General features: G+C 38.2%; 1 protein-coding gene across 3 annotated transcripts in view; it reads right to left on the minus strand.

Moving 5' to 3' along the window:
• Positions 1 to 25,540, minus strand: part of LOC122791734 (galactoside alpha-(1,2)-fucosyltransferase 2-like) — an 827,893-nt gene that overhangs the window by 254,258 nt on the left and 548,095 nt on the right. For all 3 annotated transcript variants that reach the window (XM_044059642.1, XM_044059643.1, XM_044059641.1), the window contains exon 2: positions 10,809 to 10,896. The gene's annotated coding sequence lies outside the window, so the exon portion shown is untranslated. The remainder of the gene's footprint in view (positions 1 to 10,808; positions 10,897 to 25,540) is intronic.

Below are 25,540 nucleotides of genomic sequence, written 5' to 3' on the forward strand. Positions count from 1 at the left end.
TTTCCCAAAATTTAGTGCTAAGTTGTTGTCAGTGCACTAATGAATGAGTTGGTTTGCCTCCTCAGTGTAGGCCCCCTCATCTTCCCTCTTGATAAGGCTGATTACTGTGGTGTCATCTGCAGATCTGATGATTCCATTTGACTGATGCATAGCTGTGCAGTCATATGATAGAAATGTGAAAAGAAGTGGACTGAGTATGCAACCTTGTGGGACCAGCGTGTTTAGGGTGATGCTGTTTGAGTGATGTTTTCCTGCTCAAACTATTTGTGGCCTTTTGGTCAGGAAGTCGAGGATCCAGTTGCATACTTTGTTTTCTATGCCTAGATTACTCAGCTTAGACAGCAGTTGTTGTGGAATTACCGTATTGAAGGAAGAGCTGAAGTCTGTGAACAGCATGTGTACATGGTGGAATTCTGTATGAATATTTATAAAAGACTGACTATTTTCAATAAATAACTGTTCTTATGAAGCTCAGGAGACTCCTGGGTGAAAGTGCTAAACGTGATTTTTACTGTTACTGTTTGATTTTATTAAAGTGGAGGTTCATGATGCTATAGTGGTGTTTTCTTTTGCTGATGTGTACGTAAGAAGCCTTATTTTCCAGGTGGTCCAAGATGTGATGAAGTGTTAAGGCTATAGCATCTGCAGTAGAACAATTTAGCCTGTATGCGAATTGTAAAGGATCAAATGTAGCAGGTAGGCAGGATGTTATGTGATCCTTGACCATTTTTTTTTAAACACTTCATCACTACTGAGGTAAGTACATGGTTTACCTTCATAATGCCGATCACATTATGGTCGACCCTGCTTCCGTGAATACCGAAGTGCGACTGTCCAAACACCAAACACCACATATGCCAAAAAGGCAAAATCTCACCCCCCGTTTTGACGCATGGTAGCACTGGTGTGGAGGTGTGATGTGGCCGGAAATGTCGAAATTCAACATTTATTTGACATTTTAAAAGTTTCAAGGTTCTGGTTTTGCGGAAACGATTCGATGATGTGGCCAGTCGATCATATGTGATCGAAAATATGAAGGTAAACCAAGTACAATTTGCCAGCAATCATTTAATGATGCTGGAGATGGTTTCTTGGGCAGAGGGATGATGTCAGTGGTCTTAAAGCATTTGGGCACTTTTTCCTGGCTGAGAGATGTATTGAAAATGTCTGTGAAGACTGGTGCCATTTTATCAGCAAAGTTTTTAAGTAGCCTCCCTGGAATCATATCCGAACTAGCTGCTTTGCCTAGGCGAACCCTATGTAGGTTCCTGTGTACCTCTTCCAAGTTGAGGCATAGCGATGTAGCATCTGCACTGGTGGGTATTTCCTTTGGTGAGATTCTACTGGATTCCTCAAATCTACTGAAGTAGATGTTTAGCTTGTTTAAAAAGTCTGAGTTATCACATTGTGTAGATAGTGGCTTATAGTCTATGAAGTTTTGTATCCTTCTCCACAGCTGCCTGAGATCTTTCTGGTCAGTAAGGTTCTTTCTGGTCAGTGAGGTGTCTCTGTATTTTTAGACTGTAGGCCGGTTTTGCTACTCTCATACCTCTGTTCAAGTTGTCCCTGGCCTTTTTCAAAGTGCCTCTGTCTCCAGCCTTAAGGACAGCATTAGTCAGTAATTCATATAACTCACTGGTGAGCCAGGTTTTTGGTTGGCTCTGACAGTTACATCCTTCAGGGTGATGACATCCTCAATACATTTTGTGATGTATCCCACAACAGTTTCAGTGTACTCATCCAAATGAATACATTGATTTGTGGTGGTAGCCTCTTTATATAGATTCCACTCAATGCATTCAAAGCAGTCTTGCAGAGCTGAGACAGCTCTTTCAGGCCAGATCCTTATTTGCTTCTTGAAAAGTTTTTCCCTTACTAGCTCTAGTTTATAGGCTGGAATAAGCAGGATGGAAATGTGATCTGAGCTACCAAGATGGGGACAGGGGACTGCTTTGAATGCCTCTTGGTAATTGAGTACACTCAATCAAGTGTGTTATCACCTCTTGTAGATAAGTTTATATACTGCTCATAGTTTGATAGCACAGTTTTCAGTTTGGCCTGATTGAAATCTCCACCTAAAATGTTGACGCACTCTGGGTTCTTGTTTTTCAGATCACAGGCTAACTGGTACAGGCTGGCGAGTACTTCATTAGTGTTTGCACTTGGCGGTATGTAAACTGCAGTTATAAAGATAGTTGAAAACTCTCTGGGCAAGTAGAATAAATGGCATTTAATTGTAAGCTATTCAATGTCAGCTAATCAATGGCTAGTAACATTATCATTGTTTTCACACCAGCATTTGTTGATGTACATACAGAGACCCCCACCTTTTGTTTTGCCACTGAGAGCCTGTAACCTATCTGCTCTGAATAAGTAGAATTTGTCTATTCCAACAGCTGTTCCTTACCTTACTGTTTGTTAATGTCTAGCCTGATAAAGTCTGTTTTGTTATCCAGAGATCTCACATTTTCCAGCAGCATAGAAGGAATTGCAGATCTGAATGGAGATTTCCTTAATCTGATGCTGATACCAGCTCTGTTGCCCCTTTTCCTAGGTCTATCACATAGGTTCATAGGTGTGTACTAGGCTAATAGCCTTGGAGCCTTTACAAGCCTAGCCCATAGGATAACCCTGATATAGTGCCACACGACCTTAGTTCAAAGTGCCTCTGTCAAGTAAAGCCACTGGAGTGATCCCTGGGGTGAATTTTCTATTTCCCATCCACTCATCATGACTTCTCTTGAAGAGGGCCAGTGAGGTGATCTACTTAACATGTATGGAAAGTCTATTCCATAGCAAGGGCATTCTTTGGGTTATGAACCTGTCCCCTCCAACATGTTTTGTTGATTGTGGTAATGAAGTTGAGGTCTCTGGAGAGTGTGGTGTGGAGGGATTGGGATTTCTTTAGATGTAGCATTTCTAAGAGAGCTGGGTCCGACATGGCTTTGTAAGTCAAGCAGAGATCACTTCGAAGTAAGCGATATGAGACAGGCAATAGTTGGAGTTTTTTTAAGTCTGTCCATATAGGACAAATGTTTAAGGCCTAGGATCCTTTTTGTGAGGTACTTTTGCGGCCACTCCAGTTGTTGCAGGTGTTTAGTGAGGTACATGCCAAATGGGGCATTGTACTCAATGATTGGCCTAATGAGGGAAGAGTAGAGGGAGACAATGACCTCTTTTTTCCTGGATGCAAAACCCTTAGTAATAAGATGTGCCACACAGAAGGACTTTCTGACCACAGTGGCAATGTGGTGGTCAAAACGGTGGTTGCTGTCAACGTGTGTTCCCAGATCTCTTATAACGCCTTCTGTGTTCAGCGGACTACCAACGATGTGGTAATTCACAGGAACCGAGTTTTTCCCAAAGGGGATGAAAACACATTTTTTGGCATTGAGCTTAAAACCATGGTTCTGACACCAGTCGTTGGTCTCAGTGAGGCCTTTCTGTAGGATGTCAGCATCACTTGGAGATTTAATAATAGCTCCCAACTTGCAATCTGCAAACCTTGTCAGCCAGAGTCGTTTCGTGTTGACCTGGACTTCAGAGAAGTAGATACAAACAGGAGAGGACCCAGGACCAAACCCTGTGGGACTCCACTTGTGACTGGTCAGCAGTCTGACTTGGAGTCAACTACTTTCACACTGTGGGTTCTACCTGTGAGCCAGTTTGCAACCCACCTAGTGATATAGGGGTTGATGCCTAGCTTAGTGAGTTTTACTATGATTCCTGAGTGGCGAATAGTATCAAAGGCCTTGGCCAGATCAAGGTAGGCTATATGAACCACCTTGCCTTCATCCACTGGTGACTGACTCAAAGAAATTGACCAAATTGAGCAGGCATGATCCAGAGTTTGGAGATTCCCTATATCCTTGTTTATTAGGTCCATGATGATGCGTTTCATAGCTTTGCATATCAGACTCGTCAGGCTAACTGGGCAATAGTTCCCAGGGTCCGTAGTCACTCCTCCTTTGTAGAGAGGGATGACTGTAGCAGTGCACCATTCGGTAGGGACAAAGCCTGAGGTGAGGCTGTGATTGAACAGGGCACAGAGGTGAGGTGCTATTTCACTCTGTAGTTCATGTATAACACAGCCAGGGATATTGTCAGGTCCCATAGAAGCTATATTCTTGGCCTTGGACAGGGCTGTTTTAACCTGTGCAGCAGTAATACTGGGTGCCTGGCAATCTACTGGTATTGTGACTGGTCCCTTTGGGGGGGGGGGTAAAGTTGGCACTGAATCTGTCGGCAAGTATATTGGCAATATTTGTTGGCTCAGTATAGGATGTACCATTGTGCAGTAGCTCAGAGCAAATCTGGGTATTGCCGTGGAGATTCTTTACATAACTATAGAAGGCCTTGTGGTTGTCTTTACTATCTGCTGCAATTCTGTTTTCATAGCTAGCTTTAAAGGATTTGATGAGGGATTTCAGCTTTTCGTCGAGGCTGATAAGGGAGTTTTTCCAGTCTTGAGACTTCACCTTATTCTGCATCAGTTTACTCCTTCTGTTATAGAGTTTGTTTATGGCAGGGGACCACCAGATTGACTTCCTTTTTTTGGAGGAGAGCATCTTGGTTCTATTGGGCATGGCGAGATCCATGCATTTGTGTACATGTTCGTACAGTGCATTGGTGTATGATTCAGCGGTCATGCAACTATTCTCCATTTGCATGGGTGCTGTGAGGTTAGCCATGTCTGTTTTTATGAGCCCAAAGTTAGCTTTGGAGAAATTTTTCATGGTGGTTATCTTTGCGGGTGGGGTGGGGTGGGGTGGGAGGGATGTGGATTTCCAAGGTGATTATTTTGTGGTCAGATCAAACCAGGGAGGAGTTGACTATTGTTGTAGAGCAATGGTCCCCCATGTCAGCAATGACCAGGTCAAGGATGTTGCTACCTCTAGTAGGGTAAGAATGAGCTGGTCCAGGGCATTGGAATTAATAAATTCCAGGAAACATTGGGAAAGTGAATTGGTACAGGAGTAGTTTTCCCAGTTAATGGAGGGGTAGTTGAAGTCGCCCAGTATGACAGTGTTAGGTTGGACCCTAATATTCTCCTGGGTGCTTAGGAACGTGGGGTGTGAGTCTTGGGACATGGTTGGGGACCTATAGCAGGTTTACAACCTCAATCACTGTCTTAGGCAATGTTAGCTGCACCTGAAGTATCTCAGATGCGTTATGTTGGGCTACCAGTCTGGAGGTGTGCGCATCCTTTATGAATATGGAAACACCACCACCTCTGGAGCTTTGGTCCATGTTCTGGGGCCGAAAGGTGTGGAATGAGTTATAGCCTGGTAGTGCAGAGGTGCTTTCTGCTGCCTTGATCCAGGTCTCTGTTACGGCACATATGTCGATTTTCTTCATTTTAAGGAGTGCTTCAAGTGAGTGCATTTTGAGATTCAGACTTCTAGCATTTAGCAGCATGACCCTCAGATTGCATCTCCCATGCTTTCTCCATTGATTTTTGCTACAGCAGTTTGAACAAATCTTCAGCAGTATTCCCAGTTCGTTATGTGGTTCAGGCCTCACAGAACCTGCAGGCATCACATCAGCTCTGCAAATCACTCACACAGCGAGCCAGATTCTAGAAGATTCAGCAGAGGAAAATGACTATAACACCTTCCCACATTCAAAAATTCAGTAAAATTTGTAAGTCCAAGTAAATCCACTCTAGAAAAGAGCTAGAGTGAATAGCGTATTTGTGAGCTGGACTAGCTGCAGCTATGCAGGGCAACATTTTTTTTATTTTATTAATATTTTTATTTATATTTTATATTTATTTTTATTTTATTTATTTTTATTTTATTTATATTTATTCTATTTATTTATTTTAATCACATGGCTATAGTTAGCATTTCTCTGTTACCATTTACATAATTAAAATGTCTATTTTATTATTCTCTACACAAGAATATATTTATTTTAAATGTGTTTTTTTTTAATCTATTGCTAAATTTCTATTTTTTTATTATTCAGTGACAAAGGTTGTGGTTGATGGCTTATTTTTTCTATGCACATCTGCACAATATTAATGAATTAACTGTTGACATGTGCTTTTTGAAGGTAACTGCTTTAGCCATACCTGTCAAATAATTATATTGCAGTTGGCTGATTTAAAGAGTGAAGAATAATTGCATACTTGGTATGCTGACCTGATCTAACTAGTGAAAATGTTACCACAAAGGTAAGCAGGATGCAGTGGCACTAGAAAGTATCATTAGCCAAAGAGGTGTAGCTAGCTTTTCTAGCACCTACAGCTGTCACCTGATTTGTATGGATTTGCTAAATTCCTAGCAAGAAGTGCTACAGTTTATGCCACACAAGGAGCAATAAAGCATTTAAAGTGTTTCAGTTCTAATTGCAAATGGAATGTATTAATTTGCTGGTAATGCACTAAAGAACTATTGGTACTTGCCAATAGTGCCCCCTAACACGTTTTGTGCCTAAAGTGGTTACCCCTTTTGCTCACCCTAGCCACAACTCTTGATTAGCTGCTTCTACAAAAGTGAGTGAGTGAGTGAGTGAGTGAGTGAGTGAGTGAGTGAGTGAGTGAGTGAGTGAGTGAGTGAGTGAGTGAGTGAGTGTGTGTGTGTACATGCACCTACTCATGCAAAATAGTTTTGGCCAAATCTCAGTTATATTTGTAAGACTGCACTTGAAGGCATAGTGTTGAGAATGAAGTGAATAAAATCCTGGAAAGCCAGTGATTATAACTCCACTGTGAAGCTGTACAGTGCAAGGCTTATTTAAGTGTGGCAATGATGGTCATAACTCAAAGCAGCAGTGTACTTCTGCTATATGTTCTTAAGGCCAGACATTCATTGCATATTATTGAACGGTTACCAGTTCACAGCATGAAAACCTACCCCACTGATTGTCACATATTAATTGATGCCAGAGGTGCAGAATTTAAAGACCATATTAATCTGTGATAAGTGGTAGGGCGGCCACGGTGGTGCAGTGGTTAGCATTGCCGCCTCACTGCAAGAGGTTCTCCGGTTCGATCCTCAGCTGGGGTGCCTTCTGTGCGGAGTCTGCATGTCCTCCCTGTGGTCGCGTGGGTTTCCTCCGGGTGCTCCGGTTTCCTCCCACATCCCAAAGACATGCTGCAGGTGGATTGGACACTCTAAATTGGCCCTAGGTGTGCGTGTGAGTGTGCCTTCTGTGGAAGGTTGGGCACCGGGCTGGCAACTCGGCACCGTAAAACTCCACTGCCATTCAATGTGCGGACAAGGTGATCCGCTGTGGCGACCCCTAACCGGGAAAAAGCCGAAAGAAGAAGAAGAATTAATCTGTGATAAGTGGTAGAATTATAAACTCTTGCCATCACAGACTGCTTTTCCTAATTTCAAATCACAACTGGAAATTTATAACAAACTGTTTCTTTATCTATATTTATAATTTTAAGAATCATAAAATATGACTGATAATATGTATATTGTAATTAAAGAATGAATACAGGACAGGACTGTCTAGTTAACCCACACATCACCAAAGACAGTTTCCCCAAAGAACAGTATATTTTCCTTAGTCAATCTCCATACCTTGCAGGGAAAACAACTAACTTCAGGGTCACTGCATCCTGAAGGCAAATACTGATAGGTCTCATTTGTTGTAAACTTGTTCACAAAAAACAATTTGAAAGATGTTCTGTGCTTTCTTTGTATAATTTTATCTCCAATAAATACAAGACTGTGCCAATTCCTCAGAATTAAGAGCAATCCATTATCAGCCTGTTCCTTTTTTGGGTTATAACTATATCACAAATTAACATCCGAGAATTCACAAATACTGCAAAACACCAGGTTGTATCAGCTCTTGGTATATATAGTCAAGCACAACTTTTTTGGGGGATGGTATCTAACATTGAAAATGTTTCTGTAAAACCATTTAAAGTATAAAATGGGTATTTTATTAATCTAACAGTTTCTACTAAATATAGGTTAATGAGAAGTAAAATATGACACACACTTATCGTTAACTAATAAGACAGACAACTAAAGCACTCTCCATATACCACCACAGCAATATTTTCAGATGACAAACAATGGAAAATTTTAATGAAAAAATTAACTGAACCACCTACCTAAATCTATTGCTAAAACTGGTTGCATGAATTTAATTAATTTACCCCTGTGAGGCAGTGTCAGCTATGCCAGAGAGAGTAGGGCCGTGCATGTGTAACATATGCCAGCATAGCTAGCTGGAGCTTTGTAAAGAATTGTACGTCATTTGTATATCAAACTGATTTGTACAAATACTTCTGTTAAAATTGTATTTGTAAATCTGCTTGTGTTAAAAATGTATCAACAGTGGGTCCTGCTAGACAGACAAGAAATATACATTTATATCAGACTGTACTGTTGTAATGGAGGAAATGTATATATGTTAACAGTAGATGCTGGAAGAGAAGGGATTAAGCTCAGCCTAGCTCACCTTATGAAAAATAGCCAGAAATTAAATGACTTAGTTCAGGCCATAAAGATTTTACCTCACAAGCCTGAATGCAACCAGAGACACAATGTCTGGGAAAGATCTGGTCCCTTACGGTCCTTAATGGTGAACTAATTGCTACCCTGGGGTGCCAGAGAATGGCTCGTTAGTCTCTACAGGAAGGATAAAAGGGTTGGAATTGTTTTAGTGTTTCCAGATGCTGGAAGGAGCATTAGCAAAGTCCTAGGTGTGCTCTATCCTGGTTCAGCTTCTAGTCAGGGAGGTAGTGTGAGAACAACAGAATTCGGTGACCAAATGTGATGTCATTTTATAGCCAGCACTGAAGTTATTTTAGATATTACTGAGAGATGTGATAATGGCACTCAGCACTAGTCGAATTGACACAAGAAACTCATCCACTTCATCTTGCCTTGCTTTAGTAAGTAAGTAGGGATCAGTAATTCTTCAGTCAGTTAAGAAAATATAGTGAGATAACTTAAATATTGTTGTTCTGCATCTGTCTGAATCTTTCTATCTGTGTTGTTTTTATATTTCTTGTGAATTGAAATGCTAGTGTTTATTGTAAATAGATATTCAGTATTTTCATGTTTTGTATTTTATTATTTATTATTAAATATATCTAAACCTTTCATTGTGGCTGGCCTTTTAGAAAGTAATTTAACCTATGGGAGTAATTGCATTTATTTGGTGACACTGTAGGCTTCATGCTCCTGAAAGTCTTGCTGCTTGGTTAATACTACCATTTGTATAAGTATTCATTTTACTAAGAGCAATTGGGTACCCTGGTAAGAGCCTTAAAGTAGTTGGCTGGTGGCAATATTGTCTGGGTAGAGGTGGCATAGTGGGTAAATCTGTGCCAACTTTTCCCAAGTGTGTGTGTGTGTGTGTGTGTGTGTGTGTGTGTGTGTGTGTGTGTGAAACTGAAATCTCAGAGTGTCTGTGTGTCAGGTACTTGGAACAGGGAACACAGGGCACATATTTCTGCAGAGAAAAAGATGAAGGCTGATTTGGGGTCTGGAGAGGAATACCCAGTCGAGGGTTGGAGTGTGCTCTCTGTGTGCTCTTAAGGGAAATTGTGCTTGATGCAGAGATCTGCATCTGAAAATACTGTGTGTATCTATCTTTGTTCTAAGTGAATGTCCCCCACTGGTGTCAGTGGTGAGGATCAAGTCTTCTTGATTATTGGCTCAGAGGAGGGACATCACAACCCCATTAATTATACACTGGAGGAGGATCCAAAATATGTCTTTGAATTACTTAAGAGAAAAACAATCCTCCTTCAGAGGACCATATTTTCCATATCAACATATTTGACATCGGTCTGTTACCCCTTGAACTGGGATGCAATTCATATCCCATTAACTAACATAATCAACTTCAATACTGCTGTATCTTGAAAGCAAGAAAACACTCAGTCAGCAGTATCCTAGGAAAAGGGCTGATATAATTCTATGCTGAGAATCTGTTCCATGAAAACATCTAGTGATGATCTGATGTTTTGCCTGTAGTAACCATAGAAGCTTGTGACTATTCCATTGATCTGAGGACAGACTGGTAGATGCCAGTTTGCTTTTCTTTGGTCATACTGACATAACAATTATTCCTGGTTAGACACTGAAGAATTCTGTTTACAACAAAAAGATGGCAACAACACTCCCAGCAGACCTTGCTATAGTATATGCAACTTTGTACAGGGTGGTGCAGAAGAGTGAAAATACTTCAGTAAGAGCATTTGAGTATAAAAACAAGATACTTCATGAAAGAAATATTTTCTGTGGAATATATAAACAAGATGTCTTAAACACAAGATACTTTTGGACAACCAATTAGGTTTGTCAGTTTAAAACATGATGATTTGTAATATAAGTGGGCAACTGCTACAGCAGCTCTCCAGTTTGCAAATATGAATATTTGCAGATGAAGTGGGCCAGACATTTTGAAAACAACAATGAAGACGTTAACTGAATCAGCTTCAAATGCTGATTGTACCGTTAAAGTAGCTCTGAGAATTTGAGCTTATAATTACTTTGAGAATGATTAACATGCATCCCTGTAATTATAAACCATGGGATCAGTATTCTTTATTATGATCCCCCAGTGTGAACTGTATACAGACCTTTAGTACATTATCAGTCAATTATGCCCACCCAAACCTCCAGCAATCACTCACATCCCCTACTGGGAACTCGAGGTGAAGTATACGTGCAGAAATGGGATGCTTTTGATGAAAACTTTCAGGATATATTTGCCGCTGAATCTGGGATAAAGGGATGACAACAGCTTTCTAACAACAAGGCAAACTAAGACAATGGACATCTAATGAATCAGATTAAAAAATAAATAAATAAAACCTGCTTTACCTTTCTTTCTTCATATGGAGATGTAGGTTGGCCTTTAAGGGAATAAGCAGAGGGTTGCATTAACCTGCTTAGATCCGTGCATCTGTCTCTGAGAAGAACAAAACAAAGCTATCAGCAGCCACTAATTTCAGTTTTTTAATACAGAAAGCTATCAAAAGATTCAGTTAACAGTTATAGTACTAGAATACCATTCTACATTTTCCATCAGATTACTGTAGTAACAAATGTTGCAGTTCAGTGGCATACAAAATAATGCATCAAGTTACAGCTGTAAAGAAACTAATACTCTCCAAAGCAATGTAAAGTGAGTAAGTAAAATGAAACCAAACAATAGGTTTCTTTTGGTTACATTTTTGGGGTTACATAATGAAGAAAATCTTCCTCCTCAAAAACCTAAGTTCCACCCGTAAGTAAATTTGAAGGACTAAAGTGGCTCTATGTACAGAACATGCCAGTATGTATGGAACATGCTTGCTTATTCAACAGTGTTTTCTTTTTTTTTAGATCATTTTGATGACTGCATACATATATCATTAAAGAAAAACTCCATTTTCAAAAAATATTTATTTTTCACCATGCACTATTAATGTATCAGCAACACTTTAAGGGTTTCTTATATTTTAATACCCTCAAATTTCTTCCATGGGAATTGCAATACTGATATGATTTTTTTGGTCTTTTTATCTTCCTCTTAGAATTCAGTTTGGTTATGTATGATATGACACAGTCTAGACATCATAAATATTTTCCGTCTTTTCAGTTACATTGACAATGTTGTGAGTCACGGTCATTTTAAATGGTTTGTGGAAGCAGAGCCAGTGCTTCTTGTCAACTGACCTACTCTGATCTATTCTTATTGTAAGCTTGTAAAAGCCATACATGGTACATTTTCATTTTCTTTGGAAAAAAAAGCTAAGTTTTAAACATTAAAAACTGTAGTCCTCAAATATTCCAAATCATCCACGCCAAATGATTTTGCTGGGTGTAAAAGCTGTCATCTTCACTCATTCATATAACTGACAGTTCTTACTTCATAGAGCTAGCAAGTCAAATGACAGTTGACTCCATTTTTTGATACTGTGTGTCATTTTGTAGTTATAGAGGATAAAACAATACAGTGTTGCTGTGACTCAGATACCAGTTACAGTAAAGAAATTGCAGGTGCTAAAAGCTGTACTAGAGATAACAGAATAGTACACTTGTTAAATGGAAGTCATTATGGCCGTGTAATGTAAATGAATAATTTATCTAATTATCCTAATTGTTCTAATATTAATTAATGCATGAATCGAGTCATATTTCATAGATGGGAACTATCCTGTCTACAGTATCTTTAGTTATTAGCATTCCTACTCCGTTAAGAAATAAAATGCTGCTGTATCATAAATCTTAGCAGGGAATGCTGATGTGCAAGGCCAGATATTTCATGTATTTGCCTAATATGCCAAAGTAGATAGAACAGACCATGCAAGGACTGTAGCTTTTGGGGCACATATATGAATTAAAACTACAGTTACTACCACATGGAGCTTTGACATTGACATGACAACTGCAATTTGAAGCCAACTTATTCCGATACAATAACGTAAACTTTCTACTCCACGTTAACAACTACTTCTTCAAATATCCAGGCGTCCTTCAGCTTAACGACATTATAGGTACTTCTATAATTAATGTGCTCAAATCAAAATTTGTGAGATTTAGAACACCAGAACAAGTCACATCAGACAATGGTCGGCATTTCAACTGTCAGGAGTTGAAGATTTTTTTGATAGCCATGCAGTCTGAGCACATCACAACAAGACTGAGGTATCCCACTATTGAATAGGCTGGTTGAGCATATAATACAAGCAATAAATATTTCCTGGAAATGTGAGGCATCTAATCACATGGACTGTTACTTAACATTATTAAAATACAAGAATATACCACTCCAGACTGTAGCGCCTTTGCAAGATCAGCTTAAGATGGGGGAAATGCCTAGAACAAAGCTTCCTACATAATTTTCACTAGTAGTGTTGAATGTCAATTGCCAATGGCAGAACTCATTCATGGGAGACCTACAAAACAGAACCAGTTCTATGATCATTTTAAATGAGGCAGAAGTGTAAGAATGACCCTAACCTTGAAATTCGTTAAAAGAAATTAGTCAAAAAAATCTACTAAGAGTGTAACAAGTCTGACCATACTACCTTTCCCTCCTAACTGAAGCTGAAGACCAACAGACAAAATACAAAGCAAGGGATGGAGAGAAAGAGAGAGAGATTGTTTTCTTGTTGAGCTGACTGATATCGCATGACATAGCCATTACACACTTCATCTATGTACTAAGCCCTCTTTTCAAGAGAAAAAGACAAGCTTCCCTAGGTTTCAAAAATTTTTTTTTATACACTGGACAAACACATTCATATAAATATGACTTTATCAAATACACAATGTTATAAGTTAACTGTCATGTTCACCTTTATATAGTCTGTGAGAGGGGCTTGCTGGTGAAAGCAGTAGTAATCGGTGGTTGTTGCAAAATATGTAATGGGATTAAACTCTAGACAGGGTCCAAAAAATATAATTAGCATAGACATTTGTAGTTGGTGGAAAATATGTAGTGGGATTAAACTCCTGATAAATCCAAAAACATCCTAATTAACCTAGCTGCAAGTTTGGACCAATATGTGAAAAAACACCAATGTGCCCTAACTGATCTAATTTTAATCACAGTGTTATTATGCATTAATACAATGTAATAAATTAAGCAGTATATTTTAAGTATAGAATATTTTCCGTTCACAATAATTAATTCAGATATCAATAGCCCTGTATAATACAAACAACTCCAGCACTCCAGAAAAATCAGAAAAATGTTAAATAAGACAACCAGGTGTGGCATGCTCAGATTTAATGGCAGACTAATACATCCACAGACCGGTTTCGCCCCATGGCATCATCAGTGTGTACCAGGAAATGGTATACCTTGAATACATAAAGGTAGCATTTAAAGGCACAGTTTAAAACTTTGAAGCAAAATTTGAAATAGAACAAAACACCCTAAAAAAAATAATACCACCACACCAAATATAGCAACAAGGTCATGCATTCCTATCCAAAATACCAAACAACATTATTATTGGAAAATATATATGTTAATAAGCATGCAACTGATAAACACGGAAGATGAATAAATAAATTTATTACCAATGGTCGTTAAGACCTGGTCTAAATAATGTGCCTAAGCTGATAATCCGCATGCGCTCCTTTGTCGTCAAAATATGATGTTTTTGTGAAACTGTAAGATAATCCCCTTCTACCATGTCTATCTCCAAAAAGACAAAATGTGCTGAATTATGTTGTAATTTATGTTTGTATAATGCACTCCATGAAAGTTTACAATTAATATCACTTACATGTAGTGCTATATGCTTTTTAAAACAATAAGGCGTTTGCCCAACATAAAAAGACCCACATTGGCAAACTGCCATGTATATTACCCATTCACAAGAACAGGTAATCAGATGTCTGATATCATACACTTTTGGGGTATTGACTGAAGTAAAAGATTTAGTCCTAGATATTAGCTTACACTGCATACAATGGCCACAAAAAGTACTTCCCAGTAATCCTTTTACTACTGGACCAGCTAAATTTCTGTGTCCTTTTCTATAAGCAGAAAAATGCTCACCCTTAGTTTTACCCCTACGAAAACCAAAATGACAAAAATGATCTAGCAAGGGCTTGAAAAAACAATCAGACTTTAAAATATGCCAATGCTTGGCTCTCTCTCTCTCTATATATATATATATATATATATAGATATAGATATATATAGATATATATATATAAAGAGAGAGAGAGAGAGCACAAAAATAGGTCTAGCATCTGAAATAAGAATCAGTCAAATTTGAATGCAAGGAAAATACTTTTCACTTCTTTTTTATTACATGACAAATTCCCACATCATGGCAAAAATGCTCCACTAAACAAACAGCCACAACCAAACCGGTTTCGCCCCCTGGCATCTTCAGTGGAATCCAGTGGCTGTTTGTTTAGCGGAGCGTTGTTGCCATGATGTGGGAATTTGTCCTGTAATAAAGAAGAAAAGTATTTTCCTTGCGTTAGAATTTGACTGATTTTTATTTCAGATCCTGGACCTATTTTTGTGCTATGTTAACTGGTATGGTCCATGCATAGAGAGTGTTTGCGTGCACCAGAAGGTTTGGTTGTGTTTTATTTATATATATATATATATATATATATATATATATATATATATATATATATATATAAAATGTGTGTGTGTGTGTGTGTGTGTGTGTGTGTGTATATACGCACACACAGATATACAGGTGAGCACACACACACACGCCCGCGCTAAGTAGCACAGGTAGCCTGGCATATGAACCATGGGGCTAAGAGTGATCCTGCACTTGTGAATAAAGGTTTGATAAAGAATTATCTGTGTGCATGCACCATGTATTCTGTGGCCTCCTTGTCCCACCCTGACATATCTGTTCATAAGCGTCTTTCCACTGCAGATGTGAAAGCAGAAAGTGCCACGTATCTTGATCAAGAGAGACGAATATTCCAGCTTGGAACCCTTGTGGCAGCATCACATGAAGAAAAAACAAAGTAGCGATGGACAAGCCATGAAAGCAATATATTTTCTGGGTGAAAATAATGCACCTGACTGAGTTATGTTAAAGCAAAATTACCTGCATTCCTAGATTGATAAGTGCTGCTGTATACAACCAGTCCATGAAAAACTGTTATATTAATCCAGAGTTAAAACAGCTACACTGAAGACAGACAAGTAGGGGATGATCAAAGACAAAAAGGGACCTTTAGTTGTGGAGCCCTTGACTGTAACTACTGTCACCTCCTAAGTGATGCAGGGAGCTTTAAATCCCCCAATACAAGCAAATCTTTCTTCAGTAGAGCACATGGGAAATGCAGTACTGAGAATGTGGTGTGTAGAGCCAGCCGCCTGGCCTGCACTTGTTTTTATGTAGGAAACACAATCTCTTTCTCTTTAGTGGTACTCAAAGTTTCACCAGAGGTTTTGGTTTAATAATTATTCTTGTGGAAATGGCTCTATTAAGGCAAATGAAATTGATTGGAGAATATACATACAAGCCTCTGTAGCTCCAGGTCAGCTGTATTTCATACAGAATTGGACTATAGAGGGGTGAATGGCTAGCTAGAGTCACTCACACTTCTTTATTACAGGGAACTGGCCTCAGACAGAAATTACATTTGGCACCATAACAGTAAGGTGCAAGAGAAACTATATATTTGGCCAAAAAGATAAAATTAACAAACACCAAAACTACTATGGCAACAGCAATGTGAGTTCTGAAGGAACTCTTCTATGCTATTATAAGATGCTGAGTGTATTTTGTTAAGGTAAGAAATACTGAAAACAGACCAGAATTTGTAAAGGCTGTAAAACAGCCATTCTTACTTAAAATTTATAAACACTAACCCTCACTTTTCATGGTACAGATACCAGAATCTAAGGCATACTTGGGTCTTATATTTAGGTATGCATCTTTACCAGTTCATACTTGTCACAGGAGTACAGGGAACTCTGCTGTTCTGGTGAGTATGTTCTTGCAGGATACAAAGCAACTCAGATTGCATGCCAAGTGTGCCCTTGTAGGAAACAATGAGTTAAGCAGTGTGATACATTTTCTTCCTTCAAATGGGAAGTGGACAATTGGATGGCTATTCACAAATTCACCCCGGCTTTACTGGTCTGTCCCTCCTGAAAACAAGAGGTTCTGTCCAACGGTGGGTATTGAACTGACTGTTTAAATGGAATAAGGATGGGACAGGGGTACTGTTGTGCACTAAAGCACCTTGTGAGCAACTAAGTCGTTATGAAAGTGGACAGGAATGCATAAAAATGGGTGTCACTGTACATCATTCACTACAGGAACAGAGATCCTGTGCGTCACGCTAGTGTTTTTGATGTAAACTTCATAAAATAAAAAATCTTTGAGCAGTTTCTGTAGCCATAAAAATTAGATACTTTACAAGTATTAATAAAATAGCCATGCATAGGTTCAATAAATCCTCACAGTGTGAACATTCATTATGTTCGGTCAGAGTTCTCTACTGCTTTACTGCCATTTTTAGTGTTAACAGTATGCAGAGAAAAAGCCTTTTATTTTAGTGAACAGCTACCACAAGGGCTTATGGGTAAACATGCAGCTCTGTGACTTTAATATGACTTGAATGGTGATAGTCTTGGAGATATTATTATAGGTGATATCTAAATGAATTAGCTTCACATGCAAGGTAAAGGCAACAATATTAGCATCATCCACTGATACTAGCAATTCCTTCCTACAGTGGCTGGTCAGACTTTCTGAATGAGAAAATGTTCTCATATTTCAAAGAAACCTGTCAACTTGCCAGTTTAAATACTCATAAAGTGCTTGTTATTTTGCTATTTCTTGGTACCAGAATGTAATGGTTGTACTTTGAGAAATCGACACTCAATTTCTTAGATGTTAGCAGCTGAGTCACAATAACACAAACTGTTCCCATTACATTCAGTGTCATGAGGCAGCTTGAAATAAATCTATTTTGCAGAGGGCAAGTCTCTGTGTACCGCCCACATGGTGGGGGGGCAAGCCCAACCTCCAAGCCTAAATATACAAATTCCACAGTCACACATTTGCAGAAGGGAGAAAATTGTGCCTGGAAGACAGTCTGTTTCTAGCCTCTGCCTTCATAGCATGGATGGACGCAGCCTTCTTATGACCCAAAATGGATTAGTGGCTTGGGTGCAGGAAGAAGCCGGTGAGGGAGGGGTGGGAAGGAGTGGCTTTGCTAACATGGCTTCTCCAGGAGGGAGGAAGGGGTTTCTGTTTAAGGACAAATATGTACTGATGGGGATATATCATAATCATGGAACAAACTGCCAGTAAAACTAGAGCATGGGGGGGGGGGGGGCTACCTGATGGCACATAAAATGATGATCATGAAGTCACTAGGTCTGCCCAGTTAGGGCCATACCAAAAAATCATCCTCATGCAGAGACAATGCATATGATACTGCTGGTTGCTAAGCTCCACTTCCACTGCCCAGTCTTGGCCCTCAGGGATAGCACTGGTGACACTTAAGTAAAAATGGTGCAGCTGGGTAGCTAATGGTCGGCTGGGGGCATGCAAATGGGATGTTGAACAACTGAAGGCTTACCAAATGTAACAGCCTTTTCAAGAGGTATTTCATTAAAAACATGCAATACTCATCAGAACATAATCATTCTGAGTGTAATATGAATGCTAAAATCTTAGCTCTGTTTTTAACAAATGATTTTTTTTTACTTATTCCATAAAGGCATTGCTGAAGTACTAAAGTTTTTATTTTTTAAGTTTTATTTGTGGAACAGCTAAGAACTTAATGGCTATGATTTTTTTTCACATTTCAGAAAGATGTCTAACTCTTTTTAAAATGCTTTTAATTGTGTAATCAGTGACCAGAAAACATTACTTGATGCAGACTCCAAGATGACTTACTAGCAGTTATTAAGCAATTCTTTATTACAGTGCACAATGAAGTTTGATCCATTTGCAGACTTTGTTTACATCTTTTCCTAGCCCTTTCTTAGTGAGTATGTAATATGTCAGGCCTTGTGTGTAACAAGTTAGCATAGTGCATTATAATTACAGCTTCCCTAAGGCCCAGTACCGGCTTACTAAAGCATATTTCAAAAAAGCAGTGGTCCGGGGTCCAAGCACTAATCTGCTCCTTGTGTGGAATCTGCTACACAGAGATAATGAACTATTTAGTACAATTTTAAATTGTAGTCAGCTAAGAAATATCTGGCAGACAAGATGCTTCAACACTGTGGAAATATTTGTGTGCTTGAGTTTGATAAGTAGAAGCTTCAGATTAATCAAGTCCAAACATGTAGTGTCACCCATGATGACAGTCATGATAAGATAGACCCTAACCAACTCTTTTTATGACATCGCCTCTAAGGAAAGTAATAGCCAGAAATGCAATGGATATAAACATATCGCTCAACATGCAAACAATAAAAAGAAGTACAAAGACCATTGAAAAGCAAATACATCTAACCAAATATCTTGATATCTAATTAACATAAAATGTGAGCACAAAATAGCACATAACTCTTCCCACTTCCTGTAGGAATGTGGGATATTACTCAAAACCTAGGTTTAAAAAACATAGAAAAATATAAGCACATTGTCAGAGACAATGTAAAATCTGTATAGTTTAAAGAAATGTAATGCAAAATTCTACCATACAAAGATAATTTATTTTTGCTTCAGAAAAAAGGGAGATGTAAAATGTGTCCACTTTCCTTAAATTATGGTGCCACTAGAATGTTTGTCAAGTAGCTTTATTTTCTGTACACAAGAAAACTTCAAAAAATCATGTATGATGACAGAGATTCAGAAAACTGTATGAAGGGATAAAGGACTGAACATGAATCATGATGTGCATGGGACAATATGCTGCACTGGGCAAGCTGGTGTGAAAGTGACTCTGGTATGATATCCTATAATATTCTGGAGAGACAATGGGACACTGGGTAAAGGGTTCCTGGCATTCTCTTAAGTTCCCTGACACTACCCGATTCTTCAACTCCACCTTACAATATGGTAGCTACACCACAAAAATGCATCATCTGCAGAGGACTTGAATTAGCTGGGATGCTGCTTTTAAAGGGAGAAATCCAAAAGCAGGCAGCTTTCATATTTAGCATGGAGCATTATTGGATATGGGACTGAGAAAGTTAAGGATGGGATTAGAATGTCAGAAAAAAAACAACAAAGCAAATGGGACAGGCAATTATGCCATAGGCATGAAAGCTTATATGTGAATTTCAGTCATCAAATTGGTTACTGAAGGTAACTTCAGTAATGTTTTTAGAATAAACAGACATAGTTGTATGAAAAAATACACACACACACACACACTTTATTATTTATCATTTGTTTACCAGGAAAGTATATTTATATATATATATATATATATATATATATATATATATATATATATATATATATATATGGATCTACTTCAGCAGATCGAACTTTTACAAATTCGAACCAAAAATGGCTGAGACCATATGTTCAAAATTATAAAAGCTCAAACACTGAAGAAAAAAGTAAAATAACAACAAAAAACGAAACTAAACGTCTGTAGCAGGGTGGCTATGCCCCTCCTGCACTCCCCACGTGAGGAGCTTTGTCTTCCACACCCCCCCTTACTTAAATACACCAACTCTGAGATTGCACAACATTGAGGAAAAGGGAAATCTTCTCATTCCACACTATATGGAGATCTCCATTCAGTCCGATCGAACTTTTACAAGTTCGAACATATGGTCTCGGTCATATGAGGTTCGAACTTGTAAAAGTTTGATCTACCGAAAGGGACCCATATATATATATATATATATATATATATATATATATATATATATATATGGGTTTGATTGACAAACATTTTAGTCGGACCAAATGACTGAAACTTCATTTGTCTGACAGTTCATTTGACTGACAGTGTGTAGAGCACTGTAAGGCAAGTAAAAGGAATATGTCCTTTTCCCGACTGTAGTGCAAACCTGGAGATAGCCTCCCACTTACTTTGACTTTACTGAGAAATATAAACCAAAAGCAGAGAATATAACATGAGAGTAAGTGGGGTGCTATGCTCCCCCACCCCCAACTACATATACTAACTCCAGGGTCACACATCAGTGGGGAAAAGGACATATTCCTTTTAATTGCATTACAGTGCTCTAGACACTGCCAGTACTAATTGTCAGTCAAATGAACGGTCAGTCAAATGAAGTATCAGTGAAATGAAGTTTCAGTCATTTGGTCTCCGTCAAATGAGTGTCAGTCAAATGAGCTTTCGATGAAATGAAGGTAACCTAGATATATATATATATATATATATATATATATATATATATATATATATATATATATATATATATATATATGTGTGTGTGTGTGTGTGTATATATATATATATATATATATATATATATATATATGAAACAAATGTGGCAGTGTCAAGTGTATTAGTGACTTTATAGCAGGCAGACACAGTTTCCATGGAAACAGGAAGTATAAATTGTTTCAAATGAAGTCTGCTTCCGGTAAGAGCTGTGACCTCTGAGATGTGAAGTTGTTGTGATGAAGTCTATTTTATGTCTTTGGACAAAAATGTTTAACATATTTATTAAATGCTTTTGAATATACTCTCTTCTGTTGACGTCTTCATGGAATATTATTTTTGTGCACGCTGTACCTATATGTTGTGGTTTGGACTGGCATAAACCACTGTGGTTGTGCTATGACAGTAAGTACAAAACAAATGGAGCAAAGAGCCCAGCAGTACTACTTGTCAATAATAAGAGAAACTTATAAACCAACAGAAACTGTAGTATATTTCTACAAGTTACTGCAGTTACAAAGAACTGACAATTGTGTGGGTTATGTGCATAACGTACCTCTAACCTTGTTCAAATATGACTTTGTTGTACTTCTTTCCTTCATACATATTTTTTTCAGTAGCCACATCATTCTTTTCTCTTCTTCTTTCAGCTTTTCCTGGTTAGGGGTCGCCACAGTGGATCACCTGTCCGCTCATGATTGGCAGTGGAGTTTTTTACAGTGTCGAGTTGCCAGCCCGGCGCCCAACCTTCTACAGAAGGCACACACACGCACTCACACCTAGGGCCAATTTAGAGTGTCCACTCCACCTACAGCATGTCTTTAGGATGTGGGAGGAAACCGGAGCACCCGGAGGAAACCCACATCATTCTTTTCTCTTGTTGTGTCTTTCGGCTTTACCCAATTAGGGGTCGCCACAGCAGAACTCCGGTCCGCTAATGATTGGCAGTAGATTTTTACGTGCCGAGTTACCGGCCCTGATGCACAACCTTCAACGAAGGCATGCCCATTCACGCATGTCTCCACACAGAAGACGCTCTAGCTGAGAATCAAACAGGACAACATCTTACTGTGAGGTGACAATGCTACCGCAGCACCACCACTGCAGTTCTGAATTTCTTGTTTAACTCTATTACCATCTTAAGTCTGCACTTGGCAATCAGTCTTCGTGTCTGTAACTAGTCACGGTAATTTTCTTTTCTTTTGTGGTATGTTTTCAATGTGCTCCTTTCCTTTGTTGACATGTTTCTTTATGCAGGACTTCCTGTCGGCAATTGCTTTACACAACATTCCATATCCTAGCAACTATTTTCATTTTATATGTTCTTTCCTGACTTTTATTTTGTTCTTGCTTTCAGTTGTTTTGGATACATCTGTGGCTCTAATTGTTAGCAGTGGTTTATTGGTTAAACTGTTACTCTGATTTGGCTTCTGTTCAATTCAGTGGATTAAACTTCTCATATTTTTATACATTTTGTGATTTAATTTCCACTGCAGTTTAATTTACACACTTGTCCAATGTTCATAACTTGCGATGTGCACATAACTAACACTGACTTCCAATCCTTTGGCAGTCTGTAAAATGAAGGTGAAGGAAGAGGAAAGGTAGTTATAGCGACATATGAACTGCCTGCTTTGGCTAAGGAAATGGGTTAATGCATGTAGTCAACATGATGTTTTTGCCTCTGTTCTCTCTAAGGCTCAGTCCTCAACCTCTACCCAGCAGGGGCATTCATGTCATATTTACAGCATGATTTGAGCAGAAAGCCCTCTCTGCTAGTTAATGTTTTACTACACATTTATCAGGCACATTAGTATCCAGTCAGTGCTAATAAACAGAATGCTCTGTCCTCCTAACCTCATCATTTATCTGCACTGTTCAGACAAAAAAGGGTGGGGGCAGAGGTATTATTTTGAAGTTAAGTACTTCCAGTGCAAGCAAGCAGTGATGAAACTGGGCAGGAATGCACAGACATTATGGAGTCCAAATGTGCTTACTGCCTGTGGGAAGTTTGCATGTTTTTCCTTGCCCATGAATTTTCTTGAGAACTTTCTATTCCATTCATCTTCCAAAAAGCATGCTGGTTCATTAGCTACTCTAAAATATCCATATGCATTGTATTTATCCTTGCAGTGGTGGCCTTGTGGCTGAAATGGGACCCATTGCATCAATTTACTTACCCAGTTTACAAGTAAAGTAACAAAAGTCTCAAGAACATACAACAAACAATTTGGTTAAAAAAATGATTAGAAAAGAATTTCAGATCATTTAGTTAAAAAACTTATAAAACAAAAGCCACAACAAATTAAATTAGTGTGCAAGTAACACGTAATGTGAGGTACTATACATTTATAGATACACACACACACACACACAGTCCAAATATGTTGATGTGGACCATTCTGAAGTAAATAATACAGTAAGACTGTAATTTCAGGCAGGACAACAACTCAGCACCATTGCAACAGTATGTAATCATGCATGTAGGACATCCATCACAAAGTTAGAGACTGAGCATTTTGCAGAGTAGATGGTACACAAACATAAACAGCAAGTAAGGAACTGTAATACAGCCACTTGCAACAGTGGCACCTTCATGAAGGAGTACCTATGTTTATGGACAAACTGTTCCAGAGCGCCACCATGGCCAGAAGGATTAGTATGGTCTTGTGTTTCGACATGACTGTGATGAGGTGTAGCAACACAAAATTAACTCCTCAGTTACACAGCTGTTCTCACCAAAACTTTGAATGCCAGATAATAGTTCAATAGTTCTCCTAAAACTGCATTAAGGCCAGTGGCCATTTAAAAATGCAGACTGTATAATCAGGGACTAAACTGTCACCCACCCATGAATAACTTGTCATATGTGTAACGGTAATCTGTTCTGTAAGTGAGCCATTTCTTGTGGTAAATATCAAATTCTCAGTACCATTCTACATTATATGTATAAACTATAATATTGTATTCTAGTACTCTAGTAACCCGCGGTGGTGGTGCTGTGGTAGCGTTGTCGCCTCACAGTATGACGCTGTCCAGTTCGATTCTCAGCTACAGCGTCTTCTGCATGGAGACATGCGTGAATGGGCATACCTTTGTTGAAGGTTGTGCATCAGGCCTGGCAAGCCGGTACGTAAAAATCAACTGCCAATCATTAGTGGACCGGCGTTCCGCTGTGGCGACCCCTAACCGGGAAAAGCCGAAAGACACAAACAAACATTGTAGTACTCTAGTATCTCTGCATGAAGTAAGTAATTCCATATTAAATATCAAACAAAGTTCTTAATTTGTTACAGCTTTAAAGGCCGAACATAGTTGACCCCACATGTAACTGTAACTTATAGAAAACAGGCCCAAACTCTCTAGTTTAGGATGCTAGGAATTATCTCTAATTCCAGGAATTTAGTAAACACATCAAATGCCCTCAAGTAATAACAAGTCTCCTTTACTCTGTAGGCAAAACTGCATACTTTACTCCAATATAGAATGAACATTTCAAAAACATTTCAGTTATTCAGTTAGTTAACATTATAAGAAATAGACATGTTTATTAACTTATCCTGTAGACTTCATTCAACTAAAGAGGTATATGCAATAAATCATTTACACTAAATACAATCCAAAATCCTCATAAACACACAAGGTTCGACACCAAACCACTCGCAATGTTAAACATGTCATATGCATCAACTACATTAACCCTTCATTACCAATAAGCAATTAAATGTTAAAAAATACTGAAGTAATTCTTTTTTAGTAACAAAAACACCATTTACAAATGAATTCTTCAGTACTAACATTGTGTCAAATGTATGCGCCAATATAATTATTATATGCATAAGGGTGCCAAGTAAACAAAACACATATAAAGCAATTTTGAAACAATACTGGCATTTTATATACATTTAAAGTATCCAATCTTAATTACTTATTTTTTCAGTGCATTATAAATTGGTGCTGATCATCATAGCTTAATGTTTGTTTTTTACATAAGATTATACTGAAATCAATATTGTGGAATAAATTAAAATGTTCTAGCGATGTTAAATTTCTGACCTGACTGTCTCATAGCGGATAGTATTTTGGGTATAATGATCACCAAATAGCTCTAATGTTACCAAATTCATATTTACACTAGAGAGATCCAAAAACAGTGAATTATTGTTGTATGTAAACATTATTAGATGAAAAGAACACAAGTAATTACTAAAGTGGGTGCATTAACTAAAAATCTATAAACAGAAAGTATTGCTTCCAGTACTGGAAAATTTACATACCTATTTTGGTACCCACTTAAATGTTTGTACAGATGGAGGTACTTGATCACACAGTATTGTATGGTTATAGGGTTCACTATAAGATACATCAGAGTCTTATAGGTAATTAAAAATAACTGTTAAGTATAGAATGGGTGGAAAATGAAGAGATGTTAAGACTCTTATTGTTAATACGAGAACACCCAATGACAAAACAAGGGTATTATAGCTGGTGGGAGCTAGGAGTTTTAGATCCCTATAATTTTTAATTTGTATACCATCATAAAATAAGGAAATAATAACTAGGGATAGCAGTCTATGATATAGAAGAGGAAGAACCACACAAAATCTAATACTAGTCAAGGTAGGACTTTACTCTATAAACATAATCAATTAATAACCATGAGATATGAGTTAAACAGTTGATAAAAGTTCAATTACTATTAGAAACAAGTAGATTAGAAAGAGGTGACCTGTGCTAAATTAAGATCAGGTCTGGTTTAAAAAGTTTCTGCAATTTTAGATAACTCATTT

The sequence above is a fragment of the Protopterus annectens genome, chromosome 17.part0, assembly GCF_019279795.1.
Source record: "Protopterus annectens isolate FY-2018-M chromosome 17.part0, PAN1.0, whole genome shotgun sequence".
NCBI lineage: Eukaryota > Metazoa > Chordata > Ceratodontiformes > Protopteridae > Protopterus > Protopterus annectens.